Below are 24,058 nucleotides of genomic sequence, written 5' to 3' on the forward strand. Positions count from 1 at the left end.
CCCAGAAAACAATGCTGGCAAGAATCTGCACTTCTGTGCCACAACAACCAACCCTTAGGTTCCAAAATGGATATGTTAAAAGAAGAATTCAGCAACAGGGTCTGTAACTCTCTAATAGAAATACTGGTATTATTATCCCAACCCGGGTACTCTTCTAATTCTGAAAAAGAAGGAGCATTTAATTTTTTAGTTGTAGCCAATCCAAAGCAGGTGGTTTGTCAAATAGTCGAATTCAAAAACAACATATGGTTTGGGATGAGACATGCACGATGCAAAGCCTCTGTGCCTTGCACTTGCCAACTTTTAGAACCCCAAACAGATTTAATATCAATAGTATCCTTCCACAGTTCATAGACCACAATAGCCAATTGGTCAAGAAAGGGCTTGGAGGAGGAGGAGCTTCGCTCGCATCCAAGATGGCCGCGTGAGCTTAGGGCTCCCGAGACCCTCATAGCCCCCTGAATATATCCTGTCGTTTATCCTGTCTACTGTGGAGTGCCTATTGCAGCAGAACTAAAGGAGTGTTGAATGCTGAAAACCGTGTCCCAAACGTGCCCTGGGGACCAGAGTTAGAGGTCCGGACAGTTTGAGGCCTGTACCTCTTGGAGTCCCGGTGTTGGGGTTGGCGCTGTGCCCGAGTTGAAATGCGACAACATCGGTCTGAAGACCGGAAGCGACTGGCCCGGCCTCGCGACTTCAAAATTGGTTTCACTTTCGATCTCGCTTGAAACTCCCTGATGCCTCGCTGAGACCCACTCCGGAATAATTGATACCCTGATAGACGACAGAAGATCCTACTATGAGGGCGCTTTAACGGAGTGCAGAATTGTGGAATCGGGATTGGAGGTTTTTGCTGAGTGTCGCACCAGTCATAGCGCCGAGGCCTAAGATCTTTGCCGACAGCACGGACAAGCAGATGGCTGCCGGGCATTCCTAAGGAATCGTCAGTAGGATATTGGTCCAAATACAAAGGCTATCTATCGCTTCTACCTTGAATCGAGCGACGAACGTTGTCCCACAATGGCGGAGGGAGATAAGCGACAAATGAAGTCCACTAGAGATGGAAGGTATACCCAAACTAACAACATGGACCGATATGCACAGAATAAAGGGTCACCTGGTGGACCCGGAAAGTCGCAAGAAGGAGCGAAAGAAACTTCTGTGCTAGAAGCGGAGCTGACGCTACAAGACGTAATGGTCGCCATTGATGGTATCAAGTCCTCTCTCGGACAACAGATGGAAACCCTGGCTCATAAATTGGATACTGTATCAATTGAGGTAAATCTGATTTGGACGTACCTCACGAAGACAAGTGAGAAAGTTAAATCACTTGACATCAAGACTGCTAGTCTTACTGACGATGTAACCGAACTGCAATCAGAGGTTCCGAATTTGCAGGCCTCGAATGATCTGGCTATCCGTAGACTGGAAGAATTTGAAGGACGGGCCCGGAGGAACAACGTACGTCTTATTGGAGTACCGGAAAAGGTGGAGGGGCAAGCGGCGGATCTCTTCATCGAGGATTTGGTACTTAATCATCTGAAGCCCAAAGGCCTGAGCAATTTCTTTACCATCGAGAGAGCGCACTGAGTTCCCGGAGCTAGGCCGCGTGTCGGTGCCCCGCCTCGACCTTTGATTGTGAGAATATTTAATTTTAGGGACAGAGATGCGGTCCTCCAGACCTCCAGATCTGGGGGCCCTTTGAAATATGAAAACTCATCCATCAGTTTTTTTCCGGACTTCACACAAGCGGTCCAGAAGCAGAGAATGAGCTTTATGGGAGTTAAGCAAAAGCTTTGTGACCAGGGGCTCAAGTGTGCCATGCTATACCCGGTCAAGCTGAGAATTGAACATAATGAGAAAGTTTATTTCTTTGATAAGCCGGAGGTTGCAGCGGACTGGTTGGACACCTTGACCCCTCAGCATGAACCCCAGAGACAGAGTGGAAATGAAGGTGGGGGCTAGCACGAACAAGAATAAGTACTCTTGCTGTGGGAACCGGGGAGCAATTGGGGAAGGACTACTTCTGTATTTTTTCCGATAAAAAGGTTTTTGACACAGTAAATATGGGGGGCAACGGGCTATTGGTTGGTCTCTCCCCTCCTCAGATTTATCTTTTTTGGTAGTTTAGCTTAGATGTGGGGGCGACAGGCACACTGCAAGTTGGGGAGGCTTGAGAGTCGTACGCAGAGGTGCAAGGAGGGGGGTAGCGTAACGGGAGGTTTGGTGGGAGGGGGGAGTGGAGTATTCACTTTTTGTTTTGTTCTTATGTTCTTTGTGTTTTTCCAAGGCATCGTATTCCAAGATTGCTTATTGATGTTGCAGGGATTGAAGGGGGGTTGGATCTTCTTTATGTTCTGTGATGGGGGTAGGGGGTTGCAAGTTTTGAGTTGGAATGTGAATAGGTTGGGGGATAAAATCAAACGCAGTGTGGTCCTGCAAGTCCTTAAAAGACATTCACCTGATGTTGTCCTACTCCAGGAAACGCACTTGGTAGGTAGTGCATGTAAGGCGATGCACAGGAAAGGCTACCGGATGGTTGCGCATGCCAGATTCACTTTGGCGTCCCGGGGAGTTGGGATACTTCTTAGAAACTCTCTCCCACTTGTAGTTGACTCCGTAATTGCAGATGAGAGAGGTCGATATATAACTATGTCGGGACGTTGGGAGGGATAAACTCTTTCCTTGGTCTCTATTTATGTCCTTCCGGGCCTGCAGGCCACTACCTATGTTGACTTGGGTAAGATTGTTTTAGACCTCCCTAGTGGCTTGTTGATTCTCGGTGGGGATTTCAACGCTGTGGTTTGCGGCGCCATGGACAGGTTTCCGCCCCGGGATGTGGGACGGACACAGAAATGGCTTCCTGATTTTTTAGAGACTCTGGGTCTGGTGGATAGTTGGAGATTGTTTCATCCTACTCAGCGACAAAATACCTTCCTCTCTGGAGCCCATGGTAGCCTCTCTCGAATCGACTATGCCCTAGTGCCGGCGGCCCAGGCGTTGTATATTACTGAAGTGAAACATCTAGCTAGAGGCATCTCTGATCACTCGCCGCTCTAGTTCAAGTTTGAGAAGACGTTGGGTTCTGGTGGTAGGATCGCCCCCATTAACCTTTGGCGCTTGCATAATCCTAAGATTCGCAAGGAACTACAAACGTTGAAGCACTATTTTCATGAGAATGAGGGATCGGTCTCCTCGTCGATTTTGCTGTGGGAGGCCTTTAAGACAGTGATTAGGGGTCAAGCTTTGTCCCTGATCGCGGGAGTCAACAAACAGAAAGAGAAAGAAGTGATCAGGGTTGAATCAGAGATAGCAAACATCGAAAAGGAAATAGAACAGGAAGTGATCCGGTCTAGATTACATGTTTTGAAACTTAAGCAGCTTGGGTATAGGATGCTGGTCACTGTCAGTGCTAAAGCCTTGAGCCGAGAACAGCAAGGGCGTCTTTATGATGTTGGAGACAAGGCTGGTAAACTTGGTTGGATAGGAAGGATAGTGCGGATCGAGTGGTTCCTGAGATTGAGACGCTGGAAGGGACTTATGTTACTGACCCACAAGGGATAATAGATGGTTTTGCGGAGCATTTTCGTACAGTTTACCCTTCTGTCTCAGATAGACCCGAGGAGGATTCGCGTCTACTGTTGAGGGATATTCAACTTCCATTTTTGTCGGAGGAGGATCGCAACCTCATGGATGGTAACCTTACAGCTGATGAGATTGCCTTGGCGGTGCGCTCTTTGAACTCAGGGAAAACAATGGGTCCCAATGGTCTCCCGATCGAGTTGTATAAACTTAGACCAGATAAGATTGCCCCCTATTTGAAGGACATGTTTTTGGAAGCTCGAGAATGTGGAGTGTTGCCCCGAAACCAGAGAGTGGCTTTGATAATAGTGATACCTAAGGAGGGGAAGTAGAGAGCCAATTGCGCTTCTTATAGACCGATCTCATTACTGAACTCGGAAACCAAGATATTGGCTAAAGTGTTGTCTAATAAGTTGGTCAAGGTCATAAGTAGTTTAGTACATCCTGATCAATCTGGATTTATCCCACATAGAAATACGGCATTGAACCTAAGGCGGTTGCACGGAGTTCCAGCAAGGGCACATACATTGCGAGAACCGGCCGTATTAGGGTCGTTGGACGCAACGATGGCCTTTGAAACGGTGGAATGGTCATATCTCCTGGCTGTATTGGCTAAATTTGGTTTCATCCTGAGTTTATTAACTGGGTGCGTTTGTTATACACTGAGCCTCTCGCACAGGTTGTAGTAAACAATCGTGTCTCAGCGCCATTTTGTCTTGGGCGGGGCCCTAGACAGGGGTGCCTGCTCTCCCCTCTTCTGTTTTCGTTGGCTCTTGAGCCCCTAGCGGCTTGGATTCGTTGGGAGCCCTCGATAAAGGGTATTCATTGGTCCTCGCTGTTCGAAGATCGTATCTCATTATACGCTGACGATATATTGCTTTATTTGACTTCTGAACTTATATGGTTTTAGGACAATCGCACTCCTGAGTGTATAAAACTTCAAAGTATGGTCTATGACGTTGAGTTGGTGCTATCCGGTAATCCGTTAGGGCCTGTAGAACCAAGTTACAATGCTGCGTTGCGCTATCCCAAACGTGGGTAGCGGCACCAGATGCACACAGAAAAGAAAATTTCCAGCGAGGTTGATTGTGCGTTTGAATTTATTTTATTGCGAATCAAATTTTATCTTCATTCAAAATGTTGTATTCACATGATGAAATTTATACATCAATCTTCATTTCTTATTGATTCAAAAGCTTCCCCATGAATTCCCAATGCATTTCGGGCGCTGGGCCCTTCATCAGGGGATTTGACTTTACTGTTGACAGAAAAAAATGATACACATGTTTTAATACGCCACCTAATATGCATAATGCAAAACAGTACATTTCAAAAATCCAAAATTTATCTCTTGACCATGAGTCTGGTTAATGAACTCTGAAATTCACCCGGTCTAAACAAAATGAATAAAGTACACGTTTAAACCCTTATTGTTGTCTGGTGTGAATGAAAGTCAAACAGCAGAATGTGCAAGTACCTATGTATTTAAGTAAAAGAGCTGAAATGTCTGGGACCATAAGAACAAACAGTGGTTCGTTTGGTGGGGGGTGAGTAATGAAAAGAAAGAGGGATGAGGTTCGACAAATGGGAACACGTTAGCAAGGAAACCCGTCTAAAATCTTAAAACCATCAGGCACCTGGTGTAAGGAAAAAATTCTCAACCCGGGTGGGGAGATTGTGGGATTGGTAAAGAGCCGTAAGGTGCGGTTCTAACAATAAGAACCCAAAAGGTACCGGCTGGACTTTAAACTAAAAATGGGTAGCTTACCAATATCAGTGCGGAGCACTGGAAACAATGTTGCCCTCCATGTGCGTCGGCGGGATGGAATGCGGAAGTTCCGATCGGATCTTTACGTGAACGTCGTGTGACGTGTATGATCATGTGATGGGTAAAGAAGGAAAACAGACTGCCCGGAGTCTGGAGTGTATGGGTGTTCGTGTACCGTAATGGAAAAAATAGTAAAAAAAGGGTGAAAGCCGGAGTTGTAATGTCAGGCGCAGCTGTACAGGGCCAAAAAAGCACGTATGGCTGTGTGGGGTAATGTATGGAAAAATATACAAATTAGCACACAAATGTCAAGGAAATTAACATCACCAAAGAAGGAAAATAGTCTACACAAGTCAGTTGCGCGATGTGAAAACAGGGTAATCTTATGCAACTGGAATTAGACTGTGTACAAGAGAAACACGTTATCAGGGTGTTTTTACAGAAAACAATGAAAGTCCATACGATCATTTAATCCTTTTGGATGAGTCGTGGTAAGACGATTTATCCAATATATTTCTCGTCTCAATAAATGCTGGCTATTGTCTCTACCCGGTAAAAAGCTCGGTTGTTCCAATACTAGGAATCTTAGTTGACTTGGAGTATGATTCTGAAGATCAAAATGTGCTGCCAAAGGAGATTTGGAATTTTTAGTTCGAATGTTACTCTTGTGTTCTGTGAGCCTGGTTTTTATTTTTCGCTCTGTCTTGCCGACATAGGCCAAGCCACATGGGCATTTCAACATATAAATTACGTTGCGACTGTCACAGGTGGCAGATACTTTCAATTTGATCACTGTTCCTTGACTGGGATGTCTTACTTCATTGCCTTTAATGATAGCGTTGCAATTACCGCAATTGTGGCATGGTAGTGTGCCTTTGTGAACTGCTGTTTTTCTTTCAGTTTTGATATTCAATATTTCTTTGATATTTCTGGTTCGCTGGTATGCGAATCTGGGTAGACTTGAAAAAATGCCATTGAAATCTTCTTCAAGTGCCAATAGTGGCCAGTGTTTGAGAATGATCTTTTTGATCCGATAACTTTCTGTGGAATATTTCGATGTAAATGCTGTTCTCTCTTGCTGAGTGATGATCACCTTGTCTTTCAATAGTGTGGTTCTAGAGATGTTAGATGCCTTTGTTTTTGCTTCCTCGAGGATTGCCGTGGGATAACCTCGCTTCTGGAATTTATCCATAAGCTTGGGAAAATTTTCATTGTAGATTTGTTCAGATGAAGATATTCTTTTTACTCTTAATAGCTGAGAGTACGGGAGATGTTGTTTCAGAGACGGTTGGTGGAAACTTTGAAAATGCAGCAAATTATTTCTGTCCGTGGATTTGGTAAAAATTGTTGTTTCCAATCGACCTTGTTTGTTTTCAATCATTACATCCAGGAAAGATATTTTGTCTTTCTGTATGTTGTAAGTAAATTGGATTCTTTCATTTACCTCATTCAAGTTTTTGATAGCTTTCGTCAGGGTTTCACTCGTTCCTTTCCACAAAATGAAGATATCATCTATATATCTTTTATATAGAATTAAGTTGTTTGTCCATGTGTGGTTGTTCAAAATGTGATCGAGTTCGTACCTGTACATGAAAAGATTCGCGTACGCCGGTGCGGCGCAATTTCCCATGGCGGTACCGGAGGATTGGATATAGTACTCATCGTTCCATTGAAAATAGCTGTGGTATAAGGTGAAATTTAATAATTCCATGAGGAATACCATGAAATTCTCCTCCATTTCTGATAGCACCAGGAAGGATGCCACTGCTTCTGTTCCTAAGTTGTGTGGAATTGAGGTGTACAAAGATTGTACGTCAATAGTACATAGTAACATTTCTTTGGTATATGTCGATGCCCCTTCTTCCAAAATGTTCAAAAAATTCGTGGTATCCTTGATGAAAGAATCCAATTTACTTACAACATACAGAAAGACAAAATATCTTTCCTGGATGTAATGATTGAAAACAAACAAGGTCGATTGGAAACGACAATTTTTACCAAATCCACGGACAGAAATAATTTGCTGCATTTTCAAAGTTTCCACCAACCGTCTCTGAAACAACATCTCCCGTACTCTCAGCTATTAAGAGTAAAAAGAATATCTTCATCTGAACAAATCTACAATGAAAATTTTCCCAAGCTTATGGATAAATTCCAGAAGCGAGGTTATCCCACGGCAATCCTCGAGGAAGCAAAAACAAAGGCATCTAACAATCCCTAGAACCACACTATTGAAAGACAAGGTGATCATCACTCAGCAAGAGAGAACAGCATTTACATCGAAATATTCCACAGAAAGTTATCGGATCAAAAAGATCATTCTCAAACACTGGCCACTATTGGCACTTGAAGAAGATTTCAATGGCATTTTTTCAAGTCTACCCAGATTCGCATACCAGCGAACCAGAAATATCAAAGAAATATTGAATATCAAAACTGAAAGAAAAACAGCAGTTCACAAAGGCACACTACCATGCCACAATTGCGGTAATTGCAACGCTATCATTAAAGGCAATGAAGTAAGACATCCCAGTCAAGGAACAGTGATCAAATTGAAAGTATCTGCCACCTGTGACAGTCGCAACATAATTTATATGTTGAAATGCCCATGTGGCTTGGCCTATGTCGGCAAGACAGAGCGAAAAATAAAAACCAGGCTCACAGAACACAAGAGTAACATTCGAACTAAAAATTCCAAATCTCCTTTGGCAGCACATTTTGATCTTCAGAATCATACTCCAAGTCAACTAAGATTCCTAGTATTGGAACAACCGAGCTTTTTACCGGGTAGAGACAATAGCCAGCATTTATTGAGACGAGAAATATATTGGATAAATCGTCTTACCACGACTCATCCAAAAGGATTAAATGATCGTATGGACTTTCATTGTTTTCTGTAAAAACACCCTGATAACGTGTTTCTCTTGTACACAGTCTAATTCCAGTTGCATAAGATTACCCTGTTTTCACATCGCGCAACTGACTTGTGTAGACTATTTTCCTTCTTTGGTGATGTTAATTTCCTTGACATTTGTGTGCTAATTTGTATATTTTTCCATACATTACCCCACACAGCCATACATGCTTTTTTGGCCCTGTACAGCTGCGCCTGACGTTACAACTCCGGTTTTCACCCTTTTTTTACTATTTTTTCCATTACGGTACACGAACACCCATACACTCCAGACTCCGGGCAGTCTGTTTTCCTTCTTTACCCATCACATGATCATACACGTCACACGACGTTCACGTAAAGATTCGATCGGAACTTCCGCATTCCATCCCGCCGACGCACATGGAGGGCAACATTGTTTCCAGTGCTCCGCACTGATATTGGTAAGCTACCCATTTTTAGTTTAAAGTCCAGCCGGTACCTTTTGGGTTCTTATTGTTAGAACCGCACCTTACGGCTCTTTACCAATCCCACAATCTCCCCACCCGGGTTGAGAATTTTTTCCTTACACCAGGTGCCTGATGGTTTTAAGATTTTAGACGGGTTTCCTTGCTAACGTGTTCCCATTTGTCGAACCTCATCCCTCTTTCTTTTCATTACTCACCCCCCACCGAACGAACCACTGTTTGTTCTTATGGTCCCAGACATTTCAGCTCTTTTACTTAAATACATAGGTACTTGCACATTCTGCTGTTTGACTTTCATTCACACCAGACAACAATAAGGGTTTAAACGTGTACTTTATTCATTTTGTTTAGACCGGGTGAATTTCAGAGTTCATTAACCAGACTCATGGTCAAGAGATAAATTTTGGATTTTTGAAATGTACTGTTTTGCATTATGCATATTAGGTGGCGTATTAAAACATGTGTATCATTTTTTTCTGTCAACAGTAAAGTCAAATCCCCTGATGAAGGGCCCAGCGCCCGAAATGCATTGGGAATTCATGGGGAAGCTTTTGAATCAATAAGAAATGAAGATTGATGTATAAATTTCACCATGTGAATACAACATTTTGAATGAAGATAAAATTTGATTCGCAATAAAATAAATTCAAACGCACAATCAACCTCGCTGGAAATTTTCTTTTCTGTGTGCATCTGGTGCCGCTACCCACGTTTGGGATAGCGCAACGCAGCATTTTATTTGACTTCTCCCAGGAAATCCCTTAATGTTGTTTGTGATGTCTTGGCCTCGTATGGTAGGAATTAAAGTTTGGTAATAAATTGGGCAAAATCCTATCTTTATGTGTTGTGCGGTGATGCCCCTGTCCTCCCTCGTAATTGTCCTATTCAGATCGCTCAGAATGGGTTCAAATATCTCGGGATTTATGTTTCAATGGATACCATACTCCGATATGATATGAATCTCCTTTCTCCATTGACTCGACTGAAAAGTGAATTAGCTGGCTGGAAGAAACTTCCATTGTCCCTGTTAGGACGGGCGGCCCTTTTTAAAATTTTGTCCCTACCCTGATTTCATTATGCCCTCCAAAATACCTTGGATGTGGTACCATCTAGCTATTTTCGAGAAGTAGAGGGACTGCAGCGCAGCCTACTTTGGGAAGGCAGACCGCGTATAGCGTTGGCCAAGTTGACGGTCCCATGGTACGATGGAGGTAATGCCCTCCCAGATATTAAGAGATACTACTGGGCGTCACAGTTGGGAACTATAAATCATGGTACCTATGGGTCCAATATGGATCCGGGCTATGCAATGGATAAATGGCTGCTCCCTGGTGGTGATTACAGTAGAGCGCTATACACCAAAACTATAGAGAAAGGTTTAACGGGACCTACTAGAGTTGCGGTGCGCATATGGCACAACGCTCTTTGTTCACTGGGATGGAAAGACCGTCTGACTCTGGCTACCCCGTTATTTGGATCGGATAAGCTGGGCAGGTTGTGTAACTCGAATGGATTTGATAGGGATTACCACTGTGGGGAATGTTTGGGCGAAGGAAAGAGTTAAATCATTACTGAACTACAAACTGAATATGAACTGAGTTGGACGGAGCACTTTCGCTATGCGCAGGTGCAACATGCCTTGAGGTCAGTGTTCCCTGATGGGGAGGAGATACCGGAATCGTCCCCATTAGAGGATCGAATACTGGATGGGCATCTACCCGATAGCACCATTTCTCTTATTTATAAAAAGTTGATAAATCATAGAGCAGATCTCTTAGTAGACTTAAAGGATAAGTGGACGCAGGAGGGTATTGAAATTGATAACGAGGATTGGCAATCAGTGATTTCTTCCCCTAAGGAAGTTGCGATCCCGGCAAGATTGAGGCTTGTTCTATTGAAAATACTGCACAGGGTCTATGTCACTGGTAAGCGTCTGATTAAAATGGGTTTCATGGTTTGTGTAAGCGTGGTTGCGGCCAGTTGGGGACGTTTCTCCGTATCCTGTGGGAATACCGATATATGGCAGACTACTGGAGCAGTGTCCATAATGTCATGCAGGAAGTGATGAGTGTGGTTCTTTTACCGGAAGCTAGGAGATGTCTATTGAATATTTGGGAGCCGACAGACCTGAACACTGCACAAACTCGATGGGTCACTCTAGGGGCCATGATTGCTAAGCGGAACATAGCACAGCAGTGGGGAGCGGCCAGGCCACCTACGCTAGAAGGATGGAAAGAAAGTATGGATTGGTGTATTTTCCGTGAAAAAACTGTTTATCTGGCACGGGGTCCCCCTAGAAAGTGGAATAATATTTGGGGACCCTGGAACCAATACAGAGGGAATATATGTGTACCACCTGCAACGGTTGTTTTTGATACTCCTCTTTCCCCAAGACCCCCACATGTTGATTTGCCTGATATTTGTACTCTATGCCCCCCCCGACTACTATTTTCTATACCATATGGTAAGTTGTTACCGACCCTCTTCTGCAAAATGTAACAATTTCTTTTTTTGATACCTTATCTTAATAAAAAGAAATATAAAAAAAAGAAAGGACTTGGAGTATAATAATTTAGTGTGGGTCAGGCGAACTTTTGAAGAGGACTTTTCGGTCATCTTAAAATAAAATGCATTAGGATTTGACTGATTGAAATCAGTAAAATAAGTGAATCTCTTTAAAAGAGAATTTGAGCTGGCTTCTATAGGCACGGGGCAATGTTCCCATTGTGTATAATTAACGATATTCCTCCTTGTGTTTGTCTTATGCGGGTAGTGATTGCCATAGTGTTGATAACAGAACAGATAACCATAATTAGCAGAATCTAAGTACAAATCCTCAGCATCAAAGGCAGCATGATATTTCAAATCTGAAAACAAAGCTTCTACAGCTTGAACATCCCAATCATTAGAGTGTATATTTTGTTTTATCACATCCCCCATAGAAACTTTCAGTACATTCGGGACATTAATAACCTCTGTGGGACCATAGATTTGAAATTTAACAGCATCCCATACAATCCCATCTAAAACGAGCCAGGCAGTAATGTTTACAAAACTCAGATCCCTCTTCAATCTGTGTGATGAGGAATGGGGTGCCAATGTTCCATTAATATGTCGAATAGCAATCCTCTCTTCAACGTAGTGTCCATTCACAAGACGAAAAAAATACACCACAAATCCAATTGACATGAACAAAAAAATTGTAAAAAGTACTAACCAAATGTAAGTCCAAGGAGGAATCAAAATTTTTTTTTTAAACCATGTTGCAAAAACAGAAAGTTTTGAAGGGGACTTCAAGGTGGTAGAGTTAGTGTCAAATGAAAATCTGGACTCAGTGTCCAAACAGGTTTGCAAATCGGGCATCGATAAGTCTGTGGGGTAAGTATACTCAGTCTCATCAAGCTGAGCATCAGGCGGGGTATTCAGTAAAAGACTTGAAATTGCAGTCATCTCAAAGGCAACATCAGGCAAGTTGGTAGGGGCAGGAGCCAAAACTGAATTTCTCAGTATCGATGGATACTCTGTGTAATTTGACATTGTCAATGGAGATGTACCTTTTTTGTTTTCGACCTGGAAGTAGTGGTAAAATGACTGTTCGTGTGCCCTGCACGCCAAGTACAGGAACTGGTGCTCGATATGAGGGACGAAATTCTTTTTTGTTCTCGATCTTCTCTCGGACCAGTTCTCCAACTCGGGGGTAGCCAGCCAACTACCTGAATCTGCATTGCAGCATCAGATGTGCAGATTTGCAAGACTGTCTCTCGTCTCTTGCAGATTCTGTAAAACATCACAATGTTCATCTACATCGAAGGGGGCAGCAGCTGCTGCCTGGTCTAGACCTTCAAGGTCCGGAACGAACATTTTGATCCCAAAGAGCATCTCGTATGGGGTCCGCCCACCCAGATAGCTTCTAGGGAAATTATTAAGTGCATGCTGTACGCTATTGAGATGGGCCAGCCAGTTCCTGCAGGTACCTATACCCTAGTTGTCAATGATCGCTTTAAATCACTGTTCATTTGCTCCAAAACACTATTACCCTCAGGTCGGTATGGAGACGAAAATTTTACTTGGACCCCCAATTAACTCATGGCATCCTTGTACGCCTTAGAGGCGAACGCTGGATCCTGCTCCGAGTTGAAGGTGCCACACGCAAAAATTCCCACAAAGACACACAAATCTCTTATGACAGTTTGTGAATCAGCACTCCTGTGGGGCCTCACCCATACAAAGTGCATGCAAGAATCAACTGCAACTAAGATGTACTTATACTCAGTATCAGAGGAGAAAGTGTAGTGTAGTTCCTATATTCCCAATAGGCTCTGCGCATTGGAGTAACATAAACGATAGCTTAGACGTAGGACTGAGGTCGACTAGGTCTCTATTGAATATGTTAGACTTAATTGTTGTGCCAGCTAGCTCAGAGGTCACTAGAAACTTTCTCGAGTAAACAAGAAGGCTTTTAGCTTTCCTGAATAGACACGAAGGGATTAGCTTCTGACAACCATATCACATGACAACTTTGTTCCCCCTGCAATAAGGAATATATCTATAGAGTCGCGGAAACAATTGATAGCTATTTTACTCAGTCAATCGTGCCTGCTTCGTTTCACCAGAAATGCAGAGAAATAGAGAGACGGGCGTTTTCAATAAAAGGGTTATTTATTGAGCAGTCTTCTTTCTCATGCAAGAGAAATTAATTGTCACAATTGCAATACTTGTCATGAAGTAAAGTGCGTACAGTAAAAGGAGTATTATGAAATAATACCGTAAAAGCATTTATGTGGTTTCTAAGCCATAAGATACTTAAAATGGATAAAATGCATACAATGATAAAATAATGACTAAACGTACTCAACTGGTGTTTCTAAGATACGCCTACCCCAGTGTACCTAACCTAAGCCTAGTACGTGGGAAGGAGTAGATGAGTTACAGTTTTTTGCCAAGAATCTGAATGAAGAATTCTCTATGGGTCTAATCAGCTCCGTACCTTAGGTATAGAATGAAGGAGGTCTTGTATCTCTCTCTCAGGACTCGATCTCCCAGAAACCCGCAAGGGTGACCGGAAAACACTAGAGCTGGATTTCTCGGCAGGAGAAAAGACAGTGTCTTTCTCAGTGCGTCAGTAGGGAGGGTCGGCTTCCTTCGGCACTCGCATCAGCAGGGCGTCGGGCAAGTAGTTAGCCGATTCTGCTCTAAACCACTGTGTCTTGCTTAAGGCAGATGCTGGTATATTTATACCTGGTAGGTGCCGAGCTTGACGTAAGGTTGGACATAAGACGTCACTAAGAACTGGCAGTTTTTTCAGGACTCTCAAGAGTTCTAGGACAAATCAAAACAGAAGCAGGGGAAATTCCTGGGCTGCTGGAGGCTTGGTTTGTTTAAGAACGCGTTGTACTTTCTAGGAGTCTATGGGAGTAGCATTGTCTGTATTCAGACAGCATTGGCTATGACTTAATAGGGATATGATTCTTATGCCTTTATAAGGATATGATTTATTATAACCATACAAGGGCATATATCGGGAATATCTAATTAGGGTCCTAGATACATTCACAACAAAAGGACCGCAGTGATCCAAATAAACACAACCAAGTGGTTTATTGGAAATGTACAACTGTGTTTGGGGTGGACGCGCAGCAGACGAAGGCTTGATCTGCTGACAAATGTCACATTGAATGACATAATCACGCGTCTGTTTATACAGTCCCCGCCACCAAAAGCGAAGTTGTAGCTGAGATACAGAAGCCGAAACGCCCGCATGTGCGGACGCAACACCTTTATGGGAAGCTGTAATCAGCGCCGATCTGCGGTCCGCGTTGGGAATCAGTCTGTCACCAACATCTGGTATTTTCACTCAAGGAACTTTATCAGGACTTAAAGGATGAGAATACTTGGAAGGAAACCCCTTAGGATATTAACTTCCCTTCTCAGTAGCGGCAATTGCTGCCAAGATGTCATCATCAATCTTACTTTTAGAACGTGTAACTGCTGCAAACAAATATGTCGAAACTGCTGACTTCGCGGCCTCAACGGCCAACCTATTGCCAACAGAGTGAACTCCCACACGCTGATGACCAAAAGTATGAATTACATACACAAGTGGCAGGTGCTCTTTAAGTTCAGCCACTTCAACCCAGATCATTTTGTGTTTTATTGTGCTACTTTTGGAGTCACAATAGTCGTTTTGAGTCCAAAAGAACAGATTGTCATTGTAAGACTGGACACAATAGTAAGAGTCACTCACAATAAGAGTAGTCACACCAGGGTCTGTGTACTCCAATGCAAGCATCAGAGCACAGAGCTCAGCTTACTGGGCGGTACAGTCCCCTAATGTCTGTGTATGCACGACATCGGACTTGAATTCTCCATCCACCATGGTACCAACCACAATAGCGCAAGCTGAGACGTATGCGTGGTTAGACCCATGTGCAACTTGCGCTGAACCATCAGTGTAAATGATACAATGGAAATCTTCAAAAGTGCGCATAGTCAAAGGGGCAGGATGAACAAATTCATACTGCAAATACTCCTTCGCCCGTAAGATTGGCTTAAAAAATAAACGTGACATCCAGAGACGTCAATGATGTGGCCCATTGGATCCACAGTGGGTGCAAAGCTTTTGAATTTGGTACACTGGCTTTCGTCACTGCCTCCAAGGAAGGATACGGGGTAACAACCAACATGCGTTTTCCCTGAGACAGTGCGCGTTCCTTTAGAATCGCCATTTACACTGCTGTCAAAACTTTTCCCACAGTGGAAAACCGCATTTCAGCCAAAGTGTACAAGTGTGACTTGTAAGCGATAGATACTGTGTCACCTTCGATAAAAGTAAGGTGCGTGAAACCCACTGCCCCAGTGACGATTCTTATCACCAGGTTGGTGAGGTTATCACGAGTCAGCAAAAATTTAGATTCAACCAGATCAGCCTGCAAAGATTGCAAAATGGCGGAATGTTCAGGCAGCCAGCACGATTTGGTAAAAGTAGGTTGTATCAAAGCATAGGCTTGATACGCTGGGCATATTTGGGAATGTAAGTATGCCCGAAATTCAAAAGTCCCAGCAAAGATTGCAATTTCTTCAGTGTTGTAGGAGAGGGCAGTTGTGCACATTTCTCCAAAAAGTGAGTAGCCAAACCTCGACGTTCATTGTTGAGCTCAAAGCCCAGGAACAACACTGTCTACTCTGCAATGTGAGACTTTGCAAAGTTAAACTTGTAACTGAAGTCTGCAAAATTGCAAATTATGCGGTTAACGCAGCACAGATGCGCTCATATCTCGTCATTTGTGAGATAAATGTCATCCACATACGAAGACACATCTGGGTCGATTTTCTCTAAAAGAGTAACTATAGGGGCAGCAAACACACCTGGACTATTCTTATAGTCCATTGCCAATCGTCTGAATTTTTTCTATGTGCTACCACTGGTAAAAGCAGTCCATTGACTACTTAAATCCGAAAGATTGTGGGCAAAAAAAACATTGGATATGTCAAGTGTGGTTTTAAACCGCTTACGCACAAGACCATACACAAGGCCAGAGCCGTGAGTATTCTGTACTGCACAGGTATGGCAATGCAAGTTAAGATGCCGGTAATCCAATACCAGACGGTAAGAACCGTCAGGTTTGGTCACAGTAAAAAGAGGGTTATTCATCGGAGACACACACGTTTCAATTACACCTTGATATTCCAATTGTTTAAGGATCTCTACGACTGAAGCTGTTGCGTGTTTATCTAGGTTCCTGATCGATACTGCGACCTTATGCCCCTATTCGGCTATAAATCCATGTATTCCCTATATTGGCATAACCGTTCAAGTGCGATATTCAGAAAGTCATCTCTGGCCTCACACGAACAGAGCCACATTCCAGAATAGTTCTCTGCCACTTCCTTTGCAACCAATTAGTGCAATGACAGAGCAGAAGTCACTATCTGATATTCCTAGATTAACACTCCGAGTTCTTCAACAAGATAAAAACTCAGCAAACCTGGAAATCCCCGCTTGCTGTGTTTTGATTAGTAATGGAACTCTAATGAGCAACTGATAGCTATCACTTCCTAGTGACATCTTTAATTGACGTCTTATGTCCAGCAAACTTACGTCAAACCAGGCACCTGTCAGGTATAAATATTACCAACGTTGCCTTAAACAATTGCTGTTGTGTAGGCTGTTGTCGCCTGCCTGTTGCTAGCTGTCTGCAAGACCCCGTGTTGGTGAAGCTAGCACCCTGTTGCTGCAGCCTGCTGCCCGTCGCCTGAAGCTGCTGATACCATTATCGCTGCTAAAGCGCGAACGATGGTGTGGTGTAACTAGGAGCTGAATAGCCGTCCCTCTGCGAAGAGCCCAGCAGAAGCCAAGCTGCCCGCGGACGCTGTCCCCCCTCCTCCTCCTCGACGCGGTGAAGAGAGACGCTGCCTTTCTCGTGCAGAGAAATCCAGCGTTTCTAGTCTGCCCTCGCGGGTGACTGGGATACCGAGTTTCCCCTGAAGGAGATACCAGACCTCCATCATTCTATTCAGAGGTATGGTGTTGACTAAACCCTTAGTGAGAATTCTTGAAGCAAACCTTGGCAAAACCAACTTAAACTGAAGCTACTTACTTACTCCCCTCCCAAGTATTAGGCTTAGGTCAGGTACACTGGGGTAGGCGTAGTTAGAAGCACCAGTTGAGTATTTTAGCCTAATGTAGATATGACTGTATATATGTTTTATTACTTTTTAACCATGGCTAAGAAACCATATCAATGCTTTTACAGTATTATTTCGCAATACTTATCTTACTGTACGTACTTTTTATAATAACAAGTCTTGCAATCGTGGCAATACATTTCTCTTGTACGAGAAGAAAGACTGTTCAATAAATGTTAACCCTTTATTGACAAACGCCCGTCTCTCTATTCTCTACATATTGTGAAAGTAAACTGCACTAACCTGACTGAATGAAATATATGTCTATTGTTTCACACGACCCTAGAGATTGACTCTTAACCTGAGGAGCAAAGTTGTCATGTTGCACAGTTGTTGGAAAGTTGAATCCCTTCTTGTCTGTGCCAGGGAAGCTGATCACTTCCCATGCAGAGAAGAAAGTTTCCAGTGACCTCTGAGCTAGTTGGTAACACACCCAATTAAGTTTAGCATAGTCAGCATAGTTTTTACACAAAAACACACGGTGTTCCGTCTATGGCGGTAATACCAGAAGTGCTAAAACAGATTCAAATTGAATACGGTCCAGAGCCCGCTTTAAATCTAGGTATGAAATTATTGAAAGACTTCAAGCAGGTCTCGGCTATATTACTAGCCAACATTAAAGGAGAAGCAGCATCTGTGGCGATTCGCCAGAAGTTGAAGGAAACAGATATAAAAGATCCAATTGAGCTTGCCAAAATCATAGAAAAATGCTATGAAGAATTAGGTAGAGACAGCTTGGGTGGGAAACCAGTAAAGCCCCAACTGCTCGAAAATCCTGAAAAATTATTTATTAAAAATAATTCAAACACTCCTAGAAAGAGCTGGGATGGAAATAAACAATCCAGTCCCAAGAAAAAAATTTCCAGTCCAGAGGAAGGTCTCCTCGACGGAGGGAAAGAACTCCGACTCGAGAACACCAGTCTCCCCAGAGGGAGCCCTCTGAGAAAAGATATAACCTTAGAAATAGGGATAATCTGAAAAAACCTGATAGATATCAAAGTATTGATACACGTCCCTCTCGATCTTTTTCGCAGAAATCGGAAAGAAAAGGACGGTCAGACCCAGGAGAGCACATCAAGTCCAAAGACAAGGAACCTGCTCAGAGTAAAAAATCTCAATTTCCAAAAAAGAAGGTAGCCAGTATTAGAGTAATCAACCATGCCGAGAATACTGAGGACACAGTTGAAAAACGGGGAGTGGGCATTGACAATGTTGGACAGTGCAGCAGAAATCAGTATAGCGCGCAAGATCTTGATGAGTCATCTGGAGACAGTGGACACGAATGAATACATTCAGGTTGAAACTTCCGACACCAGACTTAGCGAGCCCCATAAAATATACGAAATAACATTGCGTATAGAGGGTGATAAGACTAGGAAAATTAGAGGTCTGTTTTGGGATAAGCTCTAAAATGGCTATGATATTCTGTTAGCTGAAAAAGATTGGCCCCCAGAGTTTGTCAGGGAGTGCCCTCGTGGTGAAGAAGTGATTATGCCTGCCTTCTCGAATCACATTCCGATTCACAAAAAGTATACATATGCAAGGAAATGGGCAGTAGCCCAGGCATCGGCATTGTATAAAAATCATGTAGGATGGGATGAGGAGTCTCCTTCTCACAAAATCCAATTAAAAAATGAACCAACTGCCCAACGGCAGTATCCCATTAAGCAAGAAGCTAAAAAACAGGTCAGGGAGATTTTAGATCAACTTGAATACCAGGGGGTGATTGAAACATGCACCTCTCAAATGAACAATCCTTTGTTTCCTGTCTCCAAGCCAGACAATTCATATCGTCTAGTTTTGGACTACAGACATCTTAATACATGTTGCAAAACTTTTGCAGTACAAAACTCGCATAGTGCAGCCCTAATGAATAACATAGTTAGGAAAAAATATAAAACGACATTAGACATATCTAATGGTTTCTTTTGTCAATACATTGCACCAGAAAGCAGATATTTGACCGCTTTCTCCGCATTTGGGTCGCAGAAAAAATTCTGTCGACTCCCACAGGGGTTCAAGAACAGCCCAGGACTATTCTCAGCTAGGGTAACAGAGTTACTACAAATCTATGATGATGAGGCATTATCTTACGTAGATGATATCTATCTCACAGACGACGACTTGGATACTCACTTGAAAAGAGTGAACACCATTATACTTGGGTTCGCAGCAGAGGGTTACAAATTCAACTTTAAAAAGTCTCGAATTGCCCATCTGACAGTGCTATTCTTAGGGTACGAATTATCAAGTGAAGGGAAAAGCCTAGCGGACAACTCCTTAGAGAAGTGCGCTGTACTCCAAGCTCCAAAAACGCTGAAGAATTTACAATCCATTCTAGGTTTTCTGAATTTCGGAAGAACATACATTCTAAATTACGCAGAGAGGGTTAAACCTCTCTACGAACTAATTAAACCTGATTTTAAACAAATAAATTGGACTCAAAAACACACAGAAATTTTGAGATCACTGCAAACAGACATGTTAGCAAAAACAAAATTAGATACACGTGACAACACACGCGATCTTGTAATCCGAGTCATCTCAGGAAGATGCGGATTCACATACCTAACCTCTAATGAGGGAGAAAAGGTACTAATTTCAATCAAATCTCACTTGTACACACAAGCAGAAGAAGCATTCAGTCACACAGAAAGAACTGTGAAAGCAGTGCAAATCGCATTGGCAAATGAACGAGAACTAGCACACGGCAAAAGGATTAATGTCCTTACAGCGGAATCCGCCTTCGAGGCGCTATTCAGCCCAGTAAACCTGCCTACAGTGTCACTGGATCCGAAATGGATACAGTGTGTAGATTCTCTAGGAGCGGAAGATGTGAAATACTATTTCGCCCCGCAATTTGAAGAACTGAATGATTTAGAGTATGAAGAAGAATATCCTCTGCCAATCGAAATTCTGCCTCTCCCACAATATGCCTGTATAATCTATACAGATGGATTTGTACAGCATTTCAACGTAGAGAGAAAATCCTACGATGCAGCATGTGCGATTATTAAAGGTCGTTGGCTGTGCGGTAAATTCAGACCGAAAGTAACAAAAACTGAATCTGTAAGAAACTGTTTGGTTCAGAGAACTGAAATCAGATGTTTAAAGATGGCGCTCGAAAATGCAGAACGTGAATTCCCGACACTTATCGTGTGCGATTCTCATTTTTGCGTCAACTCTTACAACAATAAATTGTAGAGGTGGATTGAAGACGACTACAAAGATGACACAGGTGCCACAATAAAGCATAAATTGCTCTGGAAACAGGTAGCTCTTTTACACAAAGAACTACAAAAGACTCACGTGGTACACGCACAGAGTCTTCAACGTGATGGCGTTCACGTTGCAGGGAATTCATTGGCTAATACAGCCACAGCGGAAGCAACTAACCCGGCTTCCGTAGCCACAAAAAAGCGTACAGAAAAATACATAGACAGGGAAACCATGCTGGCAGTAAAAACAACTGTAAAAGGCGACTGTGCAGCACTACCCGTGAACTATCCACTCAATTATGCATACGTAATAGATGCAAACTCCGTTCCTTTTGCTCGAATCCCTGGAGTGGGGGACAGAGTAATTCCAAACAGGAGCAGGAGCGGCTTCCTCTTACTGAAAGCACACATGGGGTTGGGTCTGAGACATCAAACAATTAAGGATTCTCTGAAAGAATTACAATCAGAGAACTGGTGGCCAGGAATGAGCATAGATATTCAATGTTTTGCTCAAAATTGTGAAGACTGCAACAGAGATCGCAGTAATGAACAGGCCAGTGTAGTTTCAGGATCCCTGCTAGACAGCATAAGGCGGTCTATCTGCGCAATCAAAGAAGAGAAGCGCGTCCCATTGTACACAGTTAAGGCTAAACACACTTAAATAATGTGGCCTCCAGCGCTCGGCTGACACTAGAACTGTTATAAGAAAGATCTGCGAGTCTTTATCGGCACATACGCAATTACCACGTTCCATTCTGACCAGGGCCCTGCTTTCAGCTCTCGAGCCTATAGGGAGGCCATGGCCAGCATGGGAATTGGGTTGCGGTATTCTTGTCCGTCGCACCCCGAAGGGAATATGGTTGAAAGAAAAAACCGGGACATAAAGCGATCTATAACAGCGAAGGTATTAGGTTCAGGCGCTGGGTGGGTCAAACATTTAATAAGTGTCCAAACTAGTCTTAATAACTTGCTAAGAACGTCTCTAAAAGGTTTCAGCCCATACAAACTATTGTTCGGAATTAGAATGAACATTCAGGACCTCGATAGTCAGATGTCAGTGGTACAAGAAAAAACAACAGACTTTGACATCAAAGATCGTTTGGCTGTTTTACAGGAACTGAATGAAACAAGAAAATCCATAAGCAACATAAAGTTAAAGCAACAGCCAGATACCACTGACGAGGCACCACAAGCAACAGCCCCAGCAAGGCCTGTCTGGATTCCAAAGATTGGGGATCTAGTCAGAGAAAAGATCGCGGTGAAGAAGGAATTTTGGTCTTCTTACAGAAAAGCAGTACCTGTCTTGGCAGTCACCGGAACAAGATCAGTAGTACTACCGCCCCTTGCTGGTAAAAAGGAGAACAGAGTTGTGTCTATCGACCTGGTAAAACCACAAGCATGTGGCCTATAATCAACAGTAGGCCCAGTGGACTCCCAAGAAACAACAGAATACCCAAACTTGCAACAATCCAAGAGGTTCAAACTGAAAGACTAATCACATTCGATCAGACTGCAGTGCACAGAGAAGGACTATGCAATAATGCCATGGAACTCGTGCCTCTTGAGACACAGATTGAAACAGTTCGTCAAGAAACACCAGTCTACACTAATGTGGCATCAGAAAATGCTACCGAGAGACAGATTGAAAGAACAATCCCAACAATTGACAGAACTGCCTCTGGTTATTTCATCAACTTCGACAACTTCTCTGAAGATCAAAACGACCCCGAAGTGATGCCAGAAACAAAAAAGACTTTTAAAGAAAAAGCAACGGAACTCTTTCATCAACTAAAGGAAATCTACCTTATTTCACCTTGGTTAGAGTTCTGGTTCGGTCTAGGTGTATTTTTCCTCCTGCTTTGGCTCATCATGGTACTTTGTTTGGGAAAATTCATTGAGGGAAAATATAGTACGATGGACACAGCAAGTCAGAACATCAACCTAGTCCTGAAACCACACAGATCATCCCACGTGAAGAAAAGAGAACTGTCAATAGTAAATGTCACAGCAATTCCAATACCTGGTGGGGTAGTATGGGAGAAAACAGACTATGAGATCTATGGTCCGGTCGAAATCCTGAAGTATCCTCATCAACTGAAGGTTTCCTTAAGTGACTTTGTAAAACCTAGTACATTCTCTGATGATTGGGACTTTAACAGTATTAATGACATGATGTCTGATTTAGTAATGTCAGCTAGATTCACAGATCATGATTATTTACAAGGTTCATCTAGTTATGAGCAGTTATTCTGTTACACACATTATGGTGATCATTACTTGCATAAATCTGCACAGCCTAGAAATGTTTTTATGTATAATCAATGGGAACATTGTGCTACACCACCTAAAAGCAGTTCTAAAGCATTTTTTGAGAAATTCAAATACTTCTCAGGGTTTAACACCAGTGATGCTGAGGTAATTTGGATTTTTATAGTCATGAAATGTCCCCTAACGTGTACCCCACCGTCTCCATGTACGAGCTTAAAGTGCATGTAACTTCCCTCCTCGATCAGCTATGAAGACGCAAATACATTTGCGTCTAACGTTAACATGTCCTCTTTCAGATCCACCATGAATGGATTAATAATTCAGTTCCTAAGTATGCCTTGCCAACGTCTCTTCATGGTGCACTTTCACGTTTTCCTGGCCCTGCAGAGCTAGGCCCTGATTTCTGCCATCAAGCCCTTTCTTGCTTTCTGTCTCCTGAAAGCTGCAACGTGGGATACATCTCTGACCTCTGTCCTACTCCCTGCGTGGCGAGCGGTGCCCGGCTCGGCCTGCTTGCCTGCCAAAGACAGTATTTTGCCTTCGAGTTATCAGTATAGCCGAGCTCAGCTCCTCGAAAACACATTCCAGTCTAGCAGAATAGATAAACAATTCCCCGGCTGCAGAGCAAAGGGCCCGGCCTTTCTGTCTCCATGCAAGTAATTCATTGCTCCCGTTACCATGGTAGGTCCATGGCCCCTCGCATTACACGCAGACACGTAGTCGCATATGCACGCATTAATAGTCAGTATAGAGTAGCCTCTGCCCAAGAGACCTTTACTTCTAGATAATATAGTTCCCCACACACAAGATATCAGATATGATTTAGGAACGAGTCGATCTGACATGCCAGACTTCTGTCTCTTTCCTCTAGTGTTAAATGTCAAGTCCCCTGCACCCTCTTGCCTCACGTCAGTCACACGTCATGCTGCTGCGCGCGCATCCTTGCTACAGATTTCTGCTGACACTGCAAGATTCCTCTATGTATCCGCCCATTTGTGACACTTTCATGTGACGTTTCTAGCACACACCTCTGTGTACGCCCTCGTGCACGCCTTTCTGATACGCACATGTGTTCTTATCTCGTTTCTCTCAGCTGTTACGCCTTCTGTATCCATCTCCATTATGTGCATTTACTATAAATATTGTATTCTGTCAATAAAGTATTGTCTATCCCTTC

This window comes from Lissotriton vulgaris, chromosome 3_1 (assembly GCF_964263255.1).
Source record: "Lissotriton vulgaris chromosome 3_1, aLisVul1.2, whole genome shotgun sequence".
Classification (NCBI taxonomy): Eukaryota; Metazoa; Chordata; class Amphibia; order Caudata; family Salamandridae; genus Lissotriton; species Lissotriton vulgaris.